Here is a 24,587-nt window from a genome sequence, read left to right as displayed (position 1 = left end):
TAGCGCCCCCAGATTTCCCGACTTGAAAATCCTTTGAAAATCTTTTGGATTTTGGGTAAACCTTTTTTTTTTTTTGAAAACAAGTACGCAAGTGCGAAAGCAACCAAAAAGGGAAACAAGCGAAAAACCCTGGGCGGCCACTACAGGAGTGAAACAACATTTAACTGAAACAACTTTTATTAAATCCATCTTTATTAAATACATTTCAAATAGTACAAAAGGTACAACCAATCCCTTTACAAAACCAAAACTGCCAGGATCCAGCAAGTGAGGTTCAGAAGGGTGGGTTCTGAGTCCGCTGCAGCACACCGAGCTCCATCGCACACCTACGTAAACACCTGTATCCCCATAAAACGGGATCAGTACTCTTTCGAGCTGGTGAGACAAACCAAACACGATATACCAAGTGTGGAAATCGAGAGTAGGCTGTTTAAAACATATATGACATGCTTATTACAATAGTTGAGCAATTACAACAAGAGCAAGTACAAAACTACACATGGATCTATCAGAGGATGTAACTAGCATGAATCAGTGCAATAGGCAAAGCATGAGTACTTAACTACGACTATTCATATCACAACTCATATCAAATAGTAAGGTATGCCTCAACGAACATAAGTTTCTAACACGATACATAACATTGTAACAAGGCATACATCACAGAACATAAAGTACTAACAATAGACTGTGATATGCAAGTAGATGTGACATCGTGAACTGTGCACAAGTACAAGTGGACAAGTATGTGCAACGTGCCATAAGTGCGAGAACTAGCTAAGTGTCAATACAAGACATTGCACATTGGGATGAGACAGTTAGAAACATGTTGCCACAGTAAAAGCGTGACTCATAAGCAGTGCCAAGGTTCATAACCCATATACTTCAATCATGAGCAAGCTCATCTCGCTAAGTAGGGTCGTCGCCCACAAACAACTCGCCAAGGAGTTGCACATGTCTCAAAAGACTGCAAAATCATACCAAGTGCCTCAAGCTCCCTCGTGCTTAGGAAAAACCATTAATTGCCAATGTGACTAATGCATTCAAGTCGTGCGATCAAATCATGGGAGTACATAAACAACACAACAAGCACGATTATGCGGCTACATTCATTTGATGACATGCCTTAAGTTTCGTAGTTACAAAAACCCTTATTTGCAAGCACTCGATAAGGCATCGATCTCAATTACTTTGCATATTATGCTAAAGCGAGCATATGCAGGGGGATATGCATATACATTACCCATATCGATGGGTTGACATACTTATTGCGCACTTGCTAAGATGTCTAGTAATTCACAACTCGTGAAAATACCAAAATTTGTGCCGTGCATAGTATGGCGAGAGGCCCGCCATAACCCTTCTAACTTCATAAAAACCATAGTTATTTAAAGGCATTGAAGAAGGTAATACTTGTAAGCATTTTGCATTCCATAACGAAACGGACACACGTGCGAAAGGGCTAAGTCCATACAATCATCTCGATGACACTATCATTTATTTGCGCACATATAACTATATATAACTATATATATATATATATATATATATATATATATATATATATATATATATATATATATATATATATATATATATTATTTGTTTGGGCAGCCATGCACTCTTGTCGAGGTCGTAACGAGTTAAAAAGTGGAAATCATTGGGGTATAGGACCCCGTGCTGCATAAGCACACATGCAGTCCCATGGGCTGCAGTCCGGGTGCGTGCTAAAACCAATGAACGTGGTGAGAAGGAAACCAACTGCGATTGGTGTTGACTAAAGCCTACCCTGCCATCTTAGCAGTTGCATCGGTGCCATGGGGCGCCAAACACACCTATAGCAGGCCCGGTTTGGGGCAACACTGCGGAGTCGGCAAAAAGGTGAAGACAACATGACACACTGTCACAAGGTGCAGGAAATCGAACTGAAGAAGGACAACACTATGCTGTCCCGGGTGTGCTCAAACTTGAGCACGATCTGGACCGTGAGTCTAGACCCAACCGGCTTCAGCCACAAAGGCCAGTCTAGGTCTGGACCAAATCGGTCCAGACCATGGAGGGCGTGCTCCCCAACGAACACGGTCTGGACCGTGCATCCAGACCCAAACTGGAACCAGCCAGCAATGCAAGGAAAGGGGTGCAGGGTCTGCTGCTTACACCCAACTGCAGCCTAACTGTTGCACGGCTGCGGAAAGGGCCGAAGTCAAAGCCCAAAGGTCAAAGGGCACACAGGGCATGACACCCAACAAAACCAGATGGAGCAGGCCTTTGACAGGTCTGGACCGTGTATGGTCCAGACCATGTTAGGCTGGAGGCAAGCCTGACCCACACCAGCACAAGCTGGTGGGCTCGGCTAAGAGCCACACCAACCGAAATTGAAGAAAACAAAAGGGTGCCCAGACTGACCCGTTTGTGGTCGGCCTGGGGGTCACCCAAAAGCAATCAGGCATCCAGAAATTTTCTGGACGCCTAAACAGGAATTAGAGGGGTAGAAGAAGATCAGGGCTCAACCCGCCTTCCCCAGTCCAGCAACACACGAACCCCTAAAGGGGCTGACCCAGCTGGGTGTGGCTTGCTGGACAGAAAGGGGTCAGTCTTAAGGCCTCCTCACCAAATAAGAAAATGCCTTGGCAACATGGTTCACTGCCATAACAGGGCAGAACCGTGGCTGCCATGAATCAATCTCACGAAACGAAAGATGCATGGCTGTGAAAAGGAAAGACCAAGGCAACCGAAGTCTGGAATAAATCCATGGGATCGATTACTATAGTGCACATCAAAACACATGCAACCACGCTAAAACAAAATATGCAGTCATGCAAGCATACCCATTGAAATCCACAAAACTGTATCGATCTATGTAGTGGTGGCTCATGAATCATGCAAAAACATCAACACATTGCCAAATCAAAAACCTCAACTTCCATGCATGCAAGCACACCCATTCCCTTGCTCAATCGAACCCACAATGATGTACGAAAAGGGGAAACTCATAAAAATACATGAACATGTAAACTTGCTCAAAACAAGACTTAAAATGCATACAATTAGCTCAAGAAGGCCGAAAATGGGAAAGATCCAATGCTCAATCGAAAACCACACTTATGGACATGCGTAGGAGGGTCTCACCTTCGCGGCTTTACAATGGAGAGGAAGGAGATGAAGGAGGTGCTCACGGCTGGAGTTGCACCATACCCACTCACACACACACGTTGGGGATAGAGGAGAGAGGGGAGAGCAAGAGAGGAGAGAGAGGCTCCAAGAAATTCACCCAAGGGGTCCTCTCTTTCTCTCTCTTCAAGGGTTAAGTAGGTAGGGTTAAAAGATTGGATGGCTGGGATTTAGGGAAGGATGATGGATGGCTGGGGTGCTCCACGCCCCCCCCATAGCCAGCCATGGACCAATGCATGTCCAGCTCTTAAAATCATTTCAAAAGGATTTCAATAATGCCATTCTAAAGGGTTTCAAAAAGACTTTAAAACTTGAAGGATTTACTTGGGCTGCCACTCAACCCAACCAATCAGATTCTAGCATTTAAAAAGCTTTAAGGGTATTACAAAAGAGCCATGGGGCACCAGCCCCATGCCTCCTTTATTGAAAAAATGCCCCCTCATAATGGACTTTGGGCTCCATCATGAGGATTTTGACAAGATCAAGGGCCAATCAAGGCCTCTATTTCAAAACTCATGCAAAACTTTTCAAAAGTTTCATCCAAATGGTCAAACCTTGACCATCTGGTCAACCAAGGACAAAAACGTCCTCTAGGGAGGATGCCCAATGGGTTTGGGTCCTCCACTAGAGATCCGATCCAAATCCAAAATCGCCAAATGTAGTGTTTCAAAACAAAGCTTATTTAATGCATTAAAATACTAAATAAATTCCAATAAATCATTTAGTGCTCTACCAAACCTTAATTAATACTAAATGCTTGAAGCCTCTCAAGAAAATTCCCATCCAACTGCGAGAATTAAGCGTATTACGACTCAGGTCCAAACTTGGGTCAAAACTCGTAATTCACATGCACAGACAAGGTTTTTACGTCGTATAGGTCCCAAATTCGGGGACAAACTATAAAAACATATTATAAATTAACCCTTAAATTTTCAGAAGCTAATTCGTTTAGAATTAGACACTTCTTACTTACATAGTGAAACTATACGATTTTCGGGTCGCGCGTACAAGGCAGAAATACAAAGCACAGTCAATTTACATCAAATTACGTGCTATATCTCATAAATACACAAAAGCATACATTTCCAACTCAAATCAAACAGTAAAGCCCTCAAAAAATTCACGGGTCTTACAGCCAAGGCTCGCACCCAATCGGAAGGAAGGAGTTGGGCGCCTGCCATGGGCCGGCCCCAACTCGCAAACATAACCGAGCAAAAAAAGAAGAACAAACAAGGTAATGAAAGATAAAATTTTCTATCTATATTTTTTTTTCTATTTTAAAAACCATGGTTTTCCCCTAGCAAAAAGGGGGCTGGAGCACCTTATATTCCAGGCCACCCGCGGCTGGAGCACCTTATATTCCAGGCCACCCGCGGCTGTAGCACAAGTCCCATTATTTGGGACTGGGTTGCACCCATAGCGCCGAACGGACCCATTCGAGTGTTGCTGGCTGAAATGCTCCCACGATACTGGCAGGTACCCAATGCATGCACCACAAAGTTGGGTGCATGGTGGATGAGCCTAGCTCAGTCCAGCTCACCCCAGCAACTCAAACTCATCCAGCACAAGGAAGTAAAAGCCATTACAAGATCTAAGTTTCAGCAAAAACAAAGAACAAAAGAAGGACATAAAAAGGATATATTGTGCATTGAAATCAAAGCATGGAATCATGCAACCAAGTGAGAAGAACATGAAGAAATGACGAAAATCTTTACACATGAACCAATATGAACAATAATCCAAATAGAAACCTTGGAAAGAAATTTATCACTCTAATCCGCCGAAGGGGCACGCACGCATAGGTGCGTTGCAACCTTGGCTTCATGCTAGACAATAAGAGCATTAGGAAGTGTATCTTCACCTTAGCTACTTGAAGAAGAAGAAGAAGAAGAAGAAGAAGAAGGTAGGTTGCAGCTACACATCAAAGAGAAACCCACAACTGTAGTGAGGAAACAAGAGGAGAAGAGAGGAGATTTGGGAGAGAGAAGAGAAGAGAGAAAGTAGGTTAGGAAAAATCGCCCACTAGAGAAGGGACCCATTTTTTTTCTAAAGTTTTTATAGAGGCTTGAAAAAGGTTGGACGACTGGGATCTAATCCCCCCAAGATGGAGGGCTGGGGAGATCCACGCCCCCCAACCACCAATGCATGTTGATCTTTCAAAAAGGTTTTAGAAACTTTCAAAAACGCCACTTTTAAAAAGCCATAATACTTAAACAATTTACAAGGGGGCGCCCTTGGCTGCCACCCAAAGTGTCCAATAGGTTTTTAGAGTTTGAAACTTTTTAAAAACCTTTCAAATTTGCCATGGGGCTGTTCTCGTCGCAAAATTTTTTCCCCGTCTTCCCTTCCTTGCGGAAGAGAGAAAGAGGAAACGCTTTCGCGATTCAAACTTTGACCGGATTTTGGAAATTGTTTTGAAATACTCGCCTCCGTTTTTGAAAATTGCGGGAAAATCCATGGGATGGGGCTCGACCTGTCGGTACGAGGTTCGACCGTTCCTGCCGCCTTTAACAGGGGTAATCGAACCAAGGACCAAAATTGTGCTTGACTTAGTTAAATCATCAAAGTTATATTCTATCCTAAATGCATAGAGAATTCAGGCATGTGCTATGAGATTTTGGAAAATGCCAGTTGGAAAACATGATGTATGCTTAAAAAAAACAATTGGAGTTGGAAAGAATCTCTCAGGAAAAAGGTCAATTTCTCAGGAAACTCAGATAAAAAAGGGGTTTTTGAAAACATGAGAAAGCTTATAAAGATGTGGAAAATTCAGAAATAGTTGAAAATCTTGGGAAAATGGAAGTGATTCTTGAGAAAAGATGGACTTTTTGAAAAGGGAAGCACTTCTTAGGAAAACTTGGACTTTGAGAGTTTTCTTAGGAAAATGATGGAAATTCATAGGAAAGCTCATTGGAGAAGGAAATTCAAAACTTGGGGAATCAAAATCCTGGGAATTTTACCTTTTTGAAATACTCGGAAATCGATTTTGGATCTTGAAGAAAGATTGGAAAACTCTTTTGAATATCTTAAGAAAATATCATTTTCCTGGGAAAACTGTGGAAAAGCTTGTCTTTGGAAAACCGATTTTGAAAAATCCTTAGAATTTCTTGAGAAATCGATTTCTTGAGAATGAAGTTTTCTTGAGAAAATCTTGAGAAAATCAATGATTCTATGATGCAAATGACATAAGTGAATGAATGCACTTTGAAAAGATTTTCTAAGAGATTTGTTGGAAAAATGTGCATTAAGTCAAGATAAATCCTTCACATATTCTGACTGTGGCCATGAATATGTTCAGAATTTAGTTGATTTGATGCACATGATTTTGAAAACTTTGGAAATATGATGTGCATTTTAAGATAGCCTAAGAGTGTAGGCTCAATGTGACTAGTAGAAAGATGACGGATCTGGGTCTCGTCCATATTCCGACTAGGGCCGTAAATATGGATCCCACCGAGTCCATCAACTCCCTAAGAGTTGGTGCACGTGCCATTCGTGAACATCCATAGTGCTTTTGAAATAAAATGCATGAATCATAGAAGCAGGATATTGCATAAATTTTAAACTATATGATATGCATCCTAGTCTAAGCAGGAAATTAACTCTCTTATTCCAAAATTTACATTATTACATCACTAAATAAAGGAAATAAAAGAAATTTGCAGACTTCAGCTCCTTCTTTTGAATGTCCCTGCCAAGCTTGAAATAAAGTTAGCTCAAATATGTGGGTTTTTCCAAGATTTTCCAATAATATTATGAAATTATTGGATTTAATTGGATATAAACCCTATTCTCATGCTTCCTTGATATTTGAAATGATGTAAATGCAAGAAATTAAGTGGAAAACAGTTTGAAATTCAGAATTGGGGTCAAAATGACCAAAATACCCCTAAAATTAAAGTTACACCTTTAAAATCAGGGTTTTTTGAAGGAAAACTTAGTAAAATTGGGATTTCGAAATTCAAATTGCATTCAATGATGATGAAATGCAATATGACATGCTTCTAAACACATTAGGACTGTAAAATCAGAATTTGACATTTTGAAATTTAGCCAAAATAACGAATTTCGCTTGTTTTTCACTTGGATCCGGGTCCTGCGGACCCTGTTTTGGTATTGTGGATAATCCGAACCTCAAATGGATTCCAAATTGCACCAAATTCGGTATTAAGCATCTACTTACTCTGATAAACAGCCTAGAATGCTAAAAATCACGAAATGATATGATTTAAATGCTACAATTCAAGGAAAGTCCTAAAATGATGGATTTTGCCTATGGATCCGAACCAAATGCAATGTTTAATATGATAACGCAAGATTTACACCATGGAAATTTCTGATATTTTGCAGACTGCTAAAAAACCCGAAATGGAACATTTTTGGTTTTTATAGCCTCGGGATTTGAGCCATGGTGAGTTCAATAACAGAGATTTAGTTCGGACAGAGGTAAAAATCACACTAATCTGATGAAAAATGCTAAAGAAATACAAAACGGCCATGGAAATTTATGAAATTAATCAGAGTTATGCAACATCTACATGAACAACTTTCATGTTTATGACTTTGGCATTTGATCAACGGAAACACCGATAAAAATATAACTATTCCTGCCTAAACTAACAGAACAGACAAATGTAGCAAAACAGGGAGCTGACAAGAAAAATCCGAAGCAGGAGTCAACACTGTTCTAAAAATTACAGGCTTTCAGATTCAAACATAGGACATCTCGGACACCACTTTCACTTTTTACAGTTTCGGATTTGGAGCTACACACAAAGAGAAATCATAGCCTTTAGTCGATCCAAGATCTCAGAGGCCCAAATTAGGCTCGGACACGTGTACCGACATCTCGGATTTTTGTCAGACATTAAAAAAAATCATAAAAATCTGTGAAAATCAAATTAAAAACTAGACATTCTCCCGAGTTCAGAACAGCTTTCGGATCTAAAATCGAATCTCCCATGAGGGATATCTCGATTTTACAAGTCGGAAAATGATTTTCAAAACGTATCCCGGGTAACAAAACCCGACTTGCCATTTTGAATGTTTACCACAGTAAACAAATTCAAATACCTCCGAATTTTTGGCAAAATTTCAGGGACACCTAAGGGCGCATTCCGTGATTTTTTTGGGATTTTTAATAAAAAACAAATGCATGAAATGACGTGTGGACTGACTGACAAAAACAGAGACCTACTGAAAATAAGCAGAATTGAAATAAAGGCTAAATTAATCCTAATTAATTCATGAAATGTACTAAATGAATGAAATAAAATGCAAATTAAACCTAGCTAACTATATGAATGTTAAAAATCATCAAGGAAGCATAATGAAACATTTTCATGTATATCGTTTTATGAGAATAGCTCAATCCATCCCTCGGATGAGCTCTTTCTTCAAACGACCCCCGATTCGAATTATGGAATCCAATCAATGGGAAAAGAAGTGAACATTGCTTCGTTACGCAGCGTAGGAGCTCTTGAAAGGGGCAGCTATCACGAGCTTCCTTCGTCCTTCGCTCCGAGCTTCGGATGGTCCACCAAAATCGACCTCTGTTGGAATTGAATTGGCCACAGCACGAGCTCTACTCCACCTTCTTCAATGCACCAAAGGGGGCACGATTTCCACAGTTCAAAATCTGATTCTAGGAAGGCTAGGTCGGATTTTCCAAGTTCACAAGAGCTAAAAAAAATGATCTCTTTTTAGGCTGGGCGTGAACCCTTGTTTTTATAACTTTTCTGAAAATTTTTAAAATTCAAACAGGTTCAATCTGAGCCCTCCATGTGGCGCCATCTCAGGGGGTGCCATCTGAGGGGTTTGAAATTCGAATTTGTCTTCTGCAGGGAGCCCTCAGGTGGCGCCACCTCAAAAGGTTATTTTGATTTTTTGAGAAAAATAAAAAAATGGAAATTTTGTGGGTGAGACACCTCAGCAGGGGGAATTTGGAATTTTTCAAAAGTTTGCTTGATTATCTCTGCAGGGAACTCCCAGGAGGCGCCACCTCAGAGGGTGTTCTCTTGGAATTTGAAATTCAAACTCACCTTTTGTAGGGAGTCCTCAGGTGGCGCCACCTCATGGTGGGCTACCTTTTTTTAAAAATAAAATAAAAAATAAAAATGGAGCCAATTGGAGTCCTGGAATGGTGCCACCTCAAAAGGTGTTTGACACATGTCAGAAGGACAGAGCAGTGAGCTCAGAAGGCGCCACCTCAGAGGAATTTGAATTTTGCTTTTTCTGGTGAAAGGAGATCTGGACATGTGGCAGTCCAGGATGGTTCCAAGTGTCAGCCTGCTGGAGGAGGTTCTTCAGATGGCGCCACCTCAGAGGAGAATTCGAATTTCAAATGGAGGTTGGCCCTGGAGGAATGGAGGATGGACATGTGGCGCCACCTCAGGGTGGCTCCTACAATGCCATGTGGCAAGAGGGAGGAAAAAGAGGGCAGTGACATGTGTCTCCTACTTTTCTGAAAAAGTAGGGAGAGGACATGTGTCCTCTACTTTTTCTGAAGGAATGAGAAGGAGACATGTGTCACCTTCTTTTCCTGAAAGAAGTAGAAGATGACACGTGGCAGAGGGATGAGAAGGAGGGAAGGGACATGTGGCGCCCTCATAGGCCATCTGGAAAAATCAGAGCTCCGGATTTTTGCCACCTAATGCCTTGTTTGAATTTTAAATGGTTTGCTTTTTCTGAAGAAGGCCAGGAGTGACATGTGTCTCCTACTTTTCTGAAAGAGGTAGGGAGAAGACATGTGTCCTCTACTTTTTCTGAAAGAAGCAGAGAATGACACGTGGCAGAGGGGAGAGAAGGTGGGCCAAGCCATGTGGCGCCATCTCAGACAGGATGAAAAAGGTAGGAGTTCTTGATTTTCGCCACCTATGGGAATTTTTGAATATTTGAATTCTAGCTTTTCTGAAGAAAGCAGAAAATGACACATGGCACTTGCTTTTTCTGAGGAAATGAGAGCTTGCTATGTGTCCTCTGCAGAAGACACTCCAGATGGCGCCACCTCAGAGGAGACAAGCCTACCTTTTTTTTTGTAGGAATTTAGGAGTGACACATGTCTCCTACTTTTCTGAAAAAAATAGGGAGAGGACATGTGTCAGGCTACTTTTCTAGAAGGAAGGAGGGGTTGACACGTGTCACCTGTAGGAAACACACTTCAAGTGGCGCCACCTCAGAGGAGACAAACTCCACTTTTCTAGACAGGACAACCTATGACACTTGGCATCTCCTGGTGTTCTTTGAAATGACACATGGCGCCGGATGGATAGGGTGACACATGGCAGATAATTGGGATGACATGTGGCGGCTTCTGAAGGTAGCCCCACACTGACACTTGGCATGTGGATGAGAGGAGAGAGAAAGGACAAGTGGCACCAATCCAAGGGACAAGGCTCCTATATTTTTGGGTTTTTCGAAATTCAAATTTTCAAAAGGAAAGCTTGTGTGACACCACCTCAGTGTGGGTCCCACATTGCTTCTTTATTGAAATAAGGATAAAACCACAACTTCTTTTTTTTTTGGAATTTTCATAAAAATTTGGACTAATGGGCAAAACAGGAATTTTGGAAAGAGTTGGCCCTTGTAGGGCGATTTTGTAAAAGAAAGATATTTGAAATTGTCAAAAAGGGCAAAATCTGAGGTGAAGTGACTGAAATCCATATTGAAAATTATCCAGATGGTTTTCCTGAGGAAATATTTTGAAATTCAGAGTCCTGGGGGTAAAATGGGAAAAATTGATAATTTTGAAGACCCAGGGTTTTGAAATCAATTTTGAAAAGAGTTAAAATTCTAATCTGGATTGAAGATTTTGAAATCAAGAGTTCTGGACCTCGAAATGACATGCTGTGCAGTGCAGTGATTTGAAATGCTCATGCAATGATATGCAATGTCATGTCTTATGAAATGGAATCTTGAACCAAGACTTGAGGATTCCTGTCTTCTGTTAGGAGTAAGATTTTGACTATCTGAGACAAAATAGAGAAATTTTGAGAGTTGCAGATGAAATTTAGACTTTTGCAAGGTCTGGGCTCAGAAAATGACCATTTTGCCCTCCAGCGATTTCAGAGGCTGGATGATGATGCTTGGTGGACTGTCGGGGAGGTGAGTGAAAATTTGGGGTGTTTACAGATGCCCCTCTTTGCTACTAAGCCGGCTCATGGCCGAGCTTAGTGGCAAAGAAAACACACCAAATTTGGGCTATACGAAAAAAATGCTCCAGTTAGAAGGATCTGACTGGGTGTGAAGAAATTAGCCCGAGGAAGATGGTAGATATGAAGCGAAGAATGGAGAGAAAAGATTCACTCTATGAGAGTGAAGTTCAGGTTTATGCCCTTAACCTGGATGGGACAGAAATACCTCGCATGGAACGAAGCTCAGGTTTGACCCTTAATCTGATGGGACAGAAATACCTCGCATGGAACGAAGCTCAGGTTTTGACCCTTGACCTGATTGGGGAATGGAATATCTCATCGAAATGAGACTCAGGTTTGTACCCTTAACCTGATCGGGTGGAAGATGAAATACCTCTTTGATTGAGGCTCAGGTTTGTACCCTTATCCTGATCGGGCGGAAGATGAAATACCTCTTTGATTGAGGCTCAGGTTTGTACCCTTATCCTGATCGGGCGGAAAATGAAATACCTCATCGACGGAGGCTCAGGTTTATACCCTTATCCTGATCGGGCAGAAAATGGAATACCTCTTTGATTGAGGCTCAGGTTTGTACCCTTATCCTGATCGGGCGGAAAATGGAATACCTCTTTGATTGAGGCTCAGGTTTGTACCCTTATCCTGATCGGGCGGAAGATGAAATACCTCTTTGATTGAGGCTCAGGTTTGTACCCTTATCCTGATCGGGTGGAAGATGAAATACCTCTTTGATTGAGTCTCAGGTTTGTACCCTTATCCTGATCGGGCGGAAAATGAAATACCTCTTTGATTGAGGCTCAGGTTTGTACCCTTATCCTGATCGGGTGGAAGATGAAATACCTCTTTGATTGAGGCTCAGGTTTGTACCCTTATCCTGATCGGGCGGAAAATGAAATACCTCTTTGATTGAGGCTCAGGTTTGTACCCTTATCCTGATCGGGTGGAAGATGAATGGAATCCTCGAAGGAAGAGACCATGATGGAACCTTTGGATTTTGCACAATAAATCCAATAGGGTTTTTGCAAAAGGAAGGAAAATGGGGTCCCTAAAGCTTGAAAAGGGATTGGTTTTGGGCGTCTCATTGCTGAGACTAAAATCAGCTTTTGAAATTGCCTTTTGCGGGAAATGATTGGTGGTTCGACCTCGAACCGAAATGGGACTGTCTATGGTGGGACAGTGGGGACACAGGGAAGTGTGCAATCTGAGAGTTCATGCTCTCAAAGAAGGGAAGGAATCAAGTCCTTAGGAGGGATTTAAAATTGGTGTCAGGATGCATCGAAAACGGACATCAAGCTCTGACTTCATGTCAGGATAGCTAGAAAATATTGCCAAAATGTTAGAAATTTTGCTGTTGATTCAAAATTTTTGAAAATGTCGCACATGGTTGCAAAGATATTCTTTCTTTTCTACCCAAAGCATTACCTCCAAACAGGGTTCACTTCGTGGAATCGAGATTGGAAATCCAAATTGCTTGTGATTGACCTTCTTCTAGGAAGCTATCAATTTCCTTGATATGAGCAGAAAAGAGAATTTGATATTATGAAAGCAATTGATGAAAGAGTATTGATAGTAGAATTTCACAAGATTAAAGAGGATTCTTGATAGATCTGGCAGTTTGATATCCTGAGAGCTTCTCTCTTGATAATCTTTCTGCACTCTTTTGACTCTCTGGGTTTTTTTGGCTATATTCTCCTTCATTTTGGAGATGCTCTTACTTTTTCTCTCTTTCTTTTTCCTCTCTTTCTTTTTTTTTTTGGGAAGGGTACGTCATAAACTCCTTCAACTTGGAGATGTTTCGATCCTTCTTGGATGATGGGTTTGGAGATCTTTGGGCGATAGCTGAAATTAAATATCTTTTAGGGATTGTCGAGAGGTTCATCGCATCTGCCTTCATCTCGACAGTGCTTTGGACTTTCCCTGGAAGGATCCGTCACAAACTCCGTCATCTTGGAGATGTTTCGAATCTTCTTTGGCCCCGGGGGTCTACTCGCCTAATTCGCCTTCATCTTGACGACAGGTGAGAGATCCCTTTTGCGGATATTTAATTGCAGCTTAGGTGATTCTGAGGAGACAGGGTTTGGGTGAATTCTCTCTTTTCTAGCACTCAGGATATTTCCACTGTCTCGTCCTTACAAGAATAGCCTTTAACGATGCGCCATTGACTGCGATCAATATCGATCATCTACGGCTTTTCAATAACCTTGAATCTTCTTTTCTGGCCATATCGAGGATTTATCCTTCATTCTTTTGGTTGGCCAATAGAAAGAATTTGAATTTTGAATCCCTTTTCGCAAAAGCTTCGCTCTTTTGGAAGTGATGCTGAGGGTAAACTGACTAGTGCAATAAAGATTCTGAAATCAGCAAATAATTCGACAAATTGACAAAATTTTCTTGAAATCCTTAGTGAAAGTGAGTATTTGAAATCCGGCTCAACGCATCCGTGACGAAAATTCTCCTCTCTTTTTCCCCAAAAAGAGAGACTCAGGCTTAGCCCTTACCTGAATGGGAAATGGGAAATACTCCTCTCTTCCCTAAAGAGGAGGTGTTTGCAAAACGAACTTTCGAAGAGAAATTGAGCTTTCGTCAAAGCTCCCTAATATTAGGCTTCTCTTATGAAAAGGGGGCCGATAATAGTTAGGTCTGAAAATTGGGTCATGAAAGGAACGAGTCCATCACACTCTCCCTGCAAAGAGGGTCTTTTCATGACGAAAAATGGCCTAGTATGAAATTGGGGGGTCACAAGAAAAGCGAGTCTCCGTCGAGCCTCTCCCTTTGAAAGGGTTTCTTGTGTGAAATTGGAAATTGTTTTGCAAACGGTTCACAAAGACGCGAGTCCCTTCAAACTCTCCCTGAAAAGGGGCTAAGTGAACGAATTGGATAGCATGCGAAAAGAACGAGCTCCCTCGAACTCTCCCTAAAAAGGGTCTCTCGCAAGAGAAAATGATTGAAATTGGATATTGAGATTGATTGACCCGAAGGTCGAAATTAAAAATTGGAAAAATTGGTTGCTGAAAATTGAATGACCCAAAGGTCGAAATTGGATGACCTGACGGTCGAAATTGAGAATTGATTTGATCACAAAGGTCGAAATTGAGAATTGGTTGACCGAAAGGTCGAAATTGTGTGACCTGAAGGTCGGAATTGAGAATTGAGTGACCTAAAGGTCGAAATTGAGAAATGAAGGTCAAAGATTGGAAATTGATTTACCCGAAGGTCGAAAATTGGAGATTGATTGACCCGAAGGTCGAAAATTGGAGTTTGATTGACCCGAAGGTCGAAATTGAGATTGGTAATTGAAATTGAGAATTGGAAATCGGGTGACCCAGAGGTCGAAATTGGAGAATTGCCTGATTTGAGGATTTAAATTGAAATTTGGAGGGCAAAATGTCAAATTTGAGCAATTGACAGACCCTGATGATTGAAATGACTTGGATCAATAAAAGAGAATGATGAGTTCGAGTCAGAGCTCGAATAAAATATAGAGATCACGAGTCAGAACCCGAATCAACAGAGGAAAATGGAAGGCTCGAATTAGAGCTCAAATAAGATAATGAGATCACGAGTCGGAACCCGGATCAACAAAGGAAAATGAAGGATTCGAGTCAAGGCTCGAGTAAAGTAGAGAGATCACGAGTCGGAACCCGGATCAACAAAGGAAAATGAAGAATTCGAGTCAAGGCTCGAGTAAAGTAGAGAGATCACGAGTCGGAACCCGGATCAACAAAGGAAAATGAAGAATTCGAGTCAAGGCTCGAGTAAAGTAGAGAGATCACGAGTCGGAACCCGGATCAACAAAGGAAAATGAAGAGTTCGAGTCAAGGCTCGAATAAAGTAGAGAGATCACGAGTCGGAACCCGGATCAACAAAGGAAAATGAAGAAATCGAGTCAAGGCTCGAATAAAGTAGAGAGATCACGAGTCGGAACCCGGATCAACAAAGGAAAATGAAGAAATCGAGTCAAGGCTCGAGTAAAGTAGAGAGATCACGGGTCGAAACCCGGATCGACAAAGGAAAATGATTTGAATAAAAACCCGAGTCGGAACTCGGTTTTCCTAAAAGTTGAAAATGTGCCAGCTTGAATACTGGATTTTTGAAATAATACCAGTTCGAGTGCTGGGTTTTGGTTCAGTATTGGCGATGATCTTTGGATCATTTAGGAATTGTGATGGGACTGTTTGTTGAAATCCCAATACTGACCGGATTGTTATTAATGCAATTGAATGCAAATGAATATGAGTTGATGCATATGAATGCACCTGTGCATGAAATGAGGAATTTGTTTATCCTGCCTGCATATAGAATAAAATTTTAAAATGCCCCAGTGTAACTGGGGAAGAAAGTTGGATCATTATTTGAAAGAAACAGGAAGGATTACAAGGGAAGAATAAATGTTTCAAGTATAAAACTTTTTCAAGTGTCGAGCATTGATAGGATCTGGCAATTCTACCCCATCGGCATTGATGAGCCGATATGAGTTGCGGGGTAATGCTTCTTTGACAATATAGGGACCTTCCCAATTTGGTGACCATTTGCCGCCAGGACGATGCTTGAGATAAGCTGTGGATCGAAGTACTAAATCATTAACTTTGAATCTTCTTTCGATGATAGACTTCGCATATTGCCTGGCTACTCTCTGGCGATAGGATTGAGCATGCTCTGCTGCTTTTAGTCTTCTCTCGTCGAGTAAGTCTAGCTGCACTAGTCGCTGCTGCTGGTATTGATCAAGAGGTAATTGCAGAAGTGAAGCAAATTTCAAAGCGGGCTTCTGAACATGTAGCAGCAATACTACTTCTGTTCCATAAACCAGTTCTGATGGAGTAGCATTCGTTGGTGTACGAATGGTGGTCCGATAGGCCCACAGTGCATCGTGGATCTTCTCATGCCAGTCACGGCCTGTTTCCACAGTTCGCTCCAAGATACGAATTAAAATCTTGTTGGTGGCCTCTGCCTGACCATTCCCTTGAGGATAATATGGAGCGGAAAAAATGGTGATAGATCTTGAATTTTGAGCAGAATGTCTTCATCTTTTCATTCTTGAAATGACTGCCATTGTCTGACACAATGTCATGTGGGATGCCGAAACGGCAAAGGATGTTCTTGTGAATAAAAGAGACCACGTGTCGGCCTTCTACTGTGCGGAGACTGATGGCTTCTACCCACTTGGTGAAATATTCTGTTGCGGCAAGGAAGTATTTGTGGCCATTTGAAGCTGAAGGAGTGATGGGACCTACGACATCGAAGGCCCACATAGAAAATGGCCATGGAGAGACAACAGACTGTAAATAAGTTGCCGAAGCATGAATAGAAGGTGCGTGTATCTGGCATTGCACACACTTCTTCACATAATGATAACAGTCTTGTTGCATAGTCTTCCAGTAGTAACCTGCTCTGATGATTTGCTTGACAAGGGTTTGGTAGCCAACGTGACCACCACAAATACCTTCGTGTGCTTCTCGCACGACTTCTTTGGCTTCGTTTTCATCTAAGCATCTGGAATACTCTGAACTGAATCCGCGATGATAGAGGACATTGGCCAAGATGAAGTATCGAGTAGACATACGCTGGATTGCTTGTTGATCTTTCTTTGAGAGTTCTGGAGGAAATTCACCAGTTTCTATGAAAGTTTTGATATTGTAATACCAAGGCTTCTTCCTTTGCTCAGCCTGGTTTACCTGTTCCGCTGGAATGAAGGCAGGTTGGTCAAGTCTGCCAATTTCAAAAGAGCGACAAGATTCTCCATTCTTGAATGCCATAATGGAGCCTAAACTGGCTAGGCTATCGGCTACTTGATTAAAATCTCTCTTGATATGGAAGAGCTGGAATTCTTCAAACTCGCTGATAAGAGCTGAAACAATTTTCTGATAGGGAAATAGCTTCTGATCTTTGACTTGCCATTCGGCTCGAACTTGATTAACAACGAGTAATGAGTCGCCATAGGCATGCACTCTCTTAACATTGAAGTCTAGTAGAATCCTTAGACCTTGAATCAGGGCTTCGTATTCAGCCATATTGTGAGTGCATTGAAAATCTAACTTGAGAGAAAATGGAATCATCTCCTTCTCAGGAGTGATTAATAAGATTTCGATGCCTATTCCGGCCATGTTCTTAGAACCATCGAAAAATAAATTCCAGACTGGAGATTGCTGGATATTGCAAATTTGCTCATCAGGGAAGTCATCTTCGGCTTTCACTTCTTCGGCCAGAGGAAAATTCGCCAATTGGTCTGCAATTGTTTGGCCTTTGATTGATTGTTGCGAGACGTATTCTAAGTCATACTGCATCAGTAAGACTTGCCATTTGGCGACTCGTCCGCTGAGGAAAGGTTGTTCTAAGATATACTTGAGAGGATTGAGTTTGGACAAAATTTTGACCTCTGATGCCAACAGGTAGTGTCTTAGCTTCTGACACATCCATACCAGAGCTAGGCAGGTCTTCTCTATTTGAGAGTATCTATTTTCATAATCTATGAAAGTCTTACTCACGTAATAGATGGCGTGCTCTATCAGGCTGCCTTCTTTGTATTGCGCCAAGAATCCACCGCATGCAACTTGATTAACTGAGATGTATAATAAAAGAGGTTTTCCCAATTCTGGCGGCTTCAGGATGGGAGGATTGAGAAGATACTTCTTGATTCGATCAAACGATTGCTGACATTCTGGTCCCCATTCGAACTTCACTCCTTTTCTAAGTAAGTGGTTGAAGGGCTCACATCTCATCGCCAAATTGGAAATGAATCGCCGGATTGACTGCATACGTCCTTGAAGGCTACGTAGTTCTTTGAGATTCTTCGGGGGTGGCATATCAATGATAGCCTTTGCTTTGACTGGGTCAACTTCAATTCCCCTTTTGCTGACCAGAAAACCCAACAATTTGCCTGATTCGACTCCGAAGACACACTTTTGCGGGTTAAGCCTTAACTTGTAAAGAATAAGTCTTTTAAAGACTTGATCAAGGGCTTTGAGGTGATCTTCTCCCTCTTTAGATTTCACGAGAATATCATCAACATACGCATCCATGATTTTGCGCATCTGATCGTGAAAGATAACATTCATTGCCCGTTGATATGTTGCTCCAGCATTCTTGAGCCCAAAAGGCATAACCGTATAGCAAAAAGTGCCCCAAGGCGTGGTGAAAGAAGTTTTGGATTGGTCGCGGGCGGCCAACTTGATCTGATTGTAGCCGGAATATCCGTCCATGAAAGAGAACATGGCATGTCCTGCCGTGCTATCGACTAGAAGATCGATGCTTGGAAGTGGATAGTCATCCTTCAGAGTTGCCTTATTGAGGTCTCTGAAGTCTATGCAAATCCTTACTTTGCCGCTTTTCTTTGGGACAACGACGATATTGGCTAACCAATCCGGGTAGTCAATAGCTCGGATGAATCCTGCTTTGAGCAAATCTTCGAGTCCTTCCTTGACTTGTTGTTCTATTCTGGGGTCCATTTTTCTCAGCTTCTGCTTGACTGACTTAGCATCCGGCTTTAAGACAAGATGGTGCTCGACCAATTTGGGGTCTAAGCCCGGCATGTCTTCATACGTCCATGCGAACACTTCTTCATGCCGCTTGAGAAAATCTATAAGCCTTTTCTTTTCTTCTAGACTCAGACTGGTTCCGATCTGGAGAATTTTTGGATCTTCCTCTGAACCGATATTGACACCTTCAGTTGGATTTTGTACTAGAGGAGATGGTTCGTCCTGCTTCTGAACTGCGGCGAACTCCGGTAATTCCTGAAGAGACTGATCATATTCTGCACAATCATCAGACTGCTTTGCACTCTTGTCATTTCCGGTGCTTGCTTTGATTCTATGAATTGTTGTCGACTTTTGAGAGGCCTTGGGATTGAGAACGAGCTTCTTGATTGTCCGAGAAGTCATTCTGAAATTTTGGAGAAGAAATTTTGGTTCAGACAAATTGGCCTATAGTAAGACAAGCAATCATTTGAAGAGAACCATACATAAAATGGCATTGAATTATAAAATGATGAGACAGACAAAAAGGGAGTAGATGGCATCCGGATAGACAAAGAAGCTTGGAATTTTATTGATTGAATTGATCAATGACATTGGTAAAATGAGACATTTATTTGGAAAAGAATAAAAAGGAAATAACAAATGGTCTTCATTGTGCCCCTTTGACAAAAACAGTCTTTCTTGATGAGCTTCCTCCGGAGAACCCCAATCCTGCCCTGTGGGGACGATGTTTCTGGATCATTGGCTCGATGCGGCCATCTTCATTCTTGCCGAGTCCCTTGAAGGGTTGATAGCCATGCTTCAGGAGTAAATCAAATCCCTTTCTTGACTTCATGAATTGAGGAAACAAGGGATGATCCTTAATGGTGTTGTAGTCGATTCGACCTCCAACCTTGAAGAATTGAGGACCTTTCCATCGTGTCGTGGCTACTGTGTGCAAAGATGACTCTGATGGTGCCTGAAGTATTTCTCGATTCTCCCCGAGATTGATCTCTTCGCTTTCCCTGATGCTGGGAATATCTGCATTGAATGATGGCCGAGGAATCATGGGCTGCGGGAGCCTTTCTTCTGGGTCTTCTCCCAGTATTGTGGTAATCATTCCACCTTTTGACCACTTCACGCATTGATGGAGGGTAGAAGGCACTGCATTAGCGTTGTGAATCCACGTCCTACCGAGCAGCAAGTTGTAGGTTGGTGGTACATTAACCACATGGAAAAGCACTGAATGCACTGAATAATTAATGAACACCTCCAGGAATATCTTGCCCTTGGCCGTTTGACCATGATTGTCAAACCCATAGATAGTGATGGGATCGGGAATATATTCTTCATCCTTGATCCCTAATGCCTTTGCGGTCATTTCAGGACATATGTTGAGGCTACTGCCTCCATCGACCAGCACATGGGGAACCATCATTCCTCTGACTCGAACGACAATGTACAAGGCATTATTATGAAAGGAATGAGGCTTTGGAAGGTCCTCATCCGAAAAAGTGATTGGTGCATTGGTCATGGCGGAGTTCACAATCTGTGCCATGTCTTCAGGAGTGGTACTGGGCTTAACTTTGATTTTTCTGAGTAAATCATCCAGTACTTGCTGGTGCTTGCTGGAATTCTTGGCCAAGTCAAGGATGGAGACATTGGATAAAGCAGTCAGAGGCTTCTGACTTGACTTCTCTGGCCTTGGTCTAACGATTTGCTTGAAGAAGTCAGGAGTTCCCTTTGATTTGGGAACTGACTTCACAGGTGCTTCCGCAACTCTCATTTTACTGAATGCTGAAATTAAGTCCATCTTCTTAGAATCTGGAGCTGCTTGTCGTAGCACCGTCACCTGATGTTGAACTTGGAGATCTTGCGCAGAACATGGCTTGATATGCTCATGCGGTAGAAATGGTTGTGCAGATACTACTGCTGTGGTGTGCGAAGGGAAGGGGTGATTGAGAATGTCCATTTTCTCCTCTTCTTCTCCTTCTACCAATAAATTCTTTTCAATGAGATCTTGTACGATATTTTTTAGAACAAAGCAGTTCTCGGTGTTGTGTCCCACTGTCCTGTGGAACTTGCAGAACTGATCTTTCCATTTCCCCATGGGCACAGGGGGATCGGCCAATCTGGGCAATTTGACCATCTCTTTCGATAGCATATACTCGAGCACATCTTCGAGTGATTGGTCAAGGGGAGTAAACATTCTGTCGTAACTCCATCCTTCATGTTTGGTCTTCTCACGCAGTTTCGGCCCTTGATCCTGCTGAGGAGGCTTGCTGTATTGAGGAGCAGGCTTTGCTTTCTGATCCTTGTTGTTCGAACTGCTTGAGTTGTAGCAGTAATCTTTCTTCTGCCCTTTGTGCTGATTACGGCCTTTGTTGTTGTTGTTGTTAGCAGAATAAGTGAAGTGAGCTTTCTTCTTCTGCTCACCATGGGAGTTGTTCTTGGAAAAGGTGAAGCCTTCATAGACTCCATTTTCCACACTTAGCTCGAGCCATTCGGCTCGTTCAGTCAGCTCAATGAAGGTCCTGGACGGCGCTGTGGAGATTAATCCTCTTAATGGCTGCGAAAAATTGTTGAGGATCAGGGGCAATGCATGCCTTTTCGAGATAGGATCTCTCATCTTATTACAGGCTGATCTCCATCTGTGAATGAAGTCCCGTGCTTTTTCATTCTCATTCTGCCTCAAATTGCAGAGATGACTTAATGTAGGCAGCGCTTCTGTGTTGAACAAGAAGCGTTCAATAAAGAGATTTACAACTTTGTCGAACTCCTTGAGCTCGATGGGGTTGATATGCTCAGCATACCATTTGGCGGCAACTCCTTCCAAGCTGCGGGGGAAGCATAGAAACAATGCTCGGTTATCCTTTCTGAACCTCGAGCATTCTGCGAAGAAGGTGGTGAGATGAGCTTTTGGGTCACCAGAACCATCGAATTTGATGAATTTTCGGGGGAGATTTTCCAGATCATCATCCCCTTCTAAGCCGTCATAGAAGTCCTCACTGGTGAAGACTTTCTTGCCCTTGTCGCGGGCTTGCAAATCTTTGACAACTCGGGCCATTTCTTTAAATTGCGCTTGCAAAGGCTCTTCTTTATCTCTGCTCTTGGATCTGCGGCTTTTACTTTGGCCACGCTTCTGAAATGCCGGAGGCACCTCATATTCTTCATCTGTATCTTCAGTGGAATCTGATTCATCTGAAATCTCTTCTGGCTGGATCTGCTTCTTGGGAGCCTTCTTACCCCTGTGACCATGGAACTTTTCTCTGAATGGATTCCTTTCTGAGTTGGTCCCGGGCTGCTCATTCATCATTTTATTCATCATTTTTCTGAACATGGCATACATCTGAGGGTCTATGCCATCATCTTCTTGCTGCTGTTCTTAACTTTTCTCGGATCGAGGGGAACCCATTTCTTCTTCCGAGGCTGATGAGTACTGGGATGCCGTGGTTCTTTTGCCTGATCTTGTCTCAACCATCAAATGGTATGGATGCTCTCTTGCAGGGCAAAAGACCTGATTAGATTTTGAGGGAATTAGCTTTTGGAGGAAATATTTGCTGAAAATATGGTAGACAATTTGGAAAAGATGTCCCATTACTAGGGACTGAGTCGTCGTGGGAATCACGACAATTGTGTTGTCATTCCTTCTGCAAAAGAAATAAACAACGAAAATATGCCTTGTTACCTAGGCGAGGTCGTCAAACCACAATGGAAAGAGATAGAATTTTATTAAAATGAGAAGAATAAGATTTTATTGATCTTGACAAAGAGGTGGGGGACAAACAATTTGCCACCATTCACGATAGTCGGTAGACACTCTAGGACCTGGAAAGATTTTGAGAGAGACAAAGGAATCCCAGCCGTAGCGGGCAGAATGATATGCTCCGGACCATTGTGCGGATGTGAGATCGAACTCTGCCATAGCTCCTGATAACAAGCGGGCTTCGACGTACTGCTGCCTCTGGGAGAACTGCCGAACACATCTCTCTGGTTGGTAGTAAGTGCAGAAGAATGGTCCCAGCAACTTGAACCGCTTGCCATAAGCGTAGGTATATCTGGGAGGAGATATTTGCCGATCAAAATAGTCCCAAACAACGTCATCCTCTTGAATGTTGTTGATCATAGACCGGTACTGCGCCACTGGAAGGAGTTCTTGACCATTGTATCTGAAAGAGCTTGCTCGGGCTGGAACGTGTTGGAAAAACCAGGACTGAAGTGCGTAGATGCATCCTTCAACTAAAATGGACTCTCCAAGTGAGAATCGAGTCAGACCTCGATAAAGGAAGGCGAGCGCTGCCATGGCTATGGAGAGGCGATTGGTTTGCCGACTTCCCCATCTTCTCATAAGTTGGATTATCCTGATGTCCATGTAGTTCTGTCCATCTAGGAAAAGGGACAGTCCTACAGTGCATAGAACCATTGCATTCTGAATCTTTTCTTTGGCTGTTCTTGAAAGCGAGCTGACTTCGACGAAGGTCCCGTACTGGCGGTACAACTCAAGTAGGTCAACATATTCATTTCCTTCTAACTGGATCAGGGGCCAAGATCGGCGGCCTGTCATACGAGCTAAGGAGTCTCGGGGGTCCAAACCCTTGACATTGATAAGGAATTGATGCTCTAATGGGTCGCTTGGTCGACCAGCTGGTTCTGGCAACCCCATGATTTCTGAAAATTCATCCATTAAGACGGTCATTTCTCCCCATGGGAACCAGAAGGTACACGTTCGAGGATTCCATCGCTCCGCCATTGCATGGATCAGATTGCCGTTGATGGTCTGCTTTCCGACTGCTGATGCCAGCTCTAATCCGCACTCGCTCAAATGGTCCGGGAACATTCGGGAAAAGCTCTTTAGCCAGGAATAATACCACCAGGGAATGAAAGTTCCGGTGCTAAGGGCTCAATGTTCAGGACGACCTTGTCGCACCTCGAAGGAGATGTGACCTTCAGGAAAGATAGGATCGATTTGACTGGATGCCATCGAACTGAAAACAGAGAAAGACTCAGAATGAGACTTAGGAAAATATGAGAAATTTTGAAAAATTTTGCAGGCAGGATAAAAATGCAGCTAGAAATTCGAGATCCAGTAGAATGGTAGAATGTAAAATCGCCTGGAGTTTTGAAAGAAATGGGATATTTGAAAAAATCATCCAGGGTTTGAGAAAAGATCTCGTGGAAAATAAGGATATTTGGAAAAAGACCTAATGAGTTAAAACATTGGGAAATAAAGAATTGAGAAAATCATACATACAATCACATCCTGCACAAACATTTATGCACATTCAACACTCCCTAAAAGGCTGACTCTAGATGCATCAATTTGAAAACAGCTGTAGGACCCTAATCCTAACTCTAGGTTCAGATCATCTTTGTCCAATCCAGTTATGCTGATATACCCGAATTGAAATCCGAGGTACGTGGCATAGAATTTCAACTCCGGTTCTAAGGTAAGGTTTTCCAACATCCTTGAGCGCCTACCGATATACTTCGGACTGTGGCCCGTGGTACGTGGTAGGGGGGTGTTAACCCAAATAGTTGGTCCAGTTGTGGGGCTCTGTCCCGAACTATGGTTCTGGAAGAGAGCCCAGCAACGTGAAGACCGGGTAATGATAGGTAATGGAGATTTGAAAAAATGATCACATGCAAGAAATAGAGGGCTCTAAATCCTAGAGAGATAGACTTTTGAAAATCTTTGAAGAAGCATACATTGTTTGCATTCAGATCCTAAATTGAGGAGGGTTGTGTTTAGACCTAAGTCTATGTGAGCATGAAAATATCTCCTCAATATGGTCCTACCAAACCATGCCTAAGCTATATG

Source organism: Nuphar pumila, chromosome 10 (genome assembly GCF_984573655.1).
Source record: "Nuphar pumila chromosome 10, dmNupPumi1.hap1.1, whole genome shotgun sequence".
Taxonomy (NCBI): Eukaryota; Viridiplantae; Streptophyta; class Magnoliopsida; order Nymphaeales; family Nymphaeaceae; genus Nuphar; species Nuphar pumila.
The sequence above is the reverse complement of the archived record's forward strand: the minus strand, read 5'-3'. Positions refer to the sequence as shown.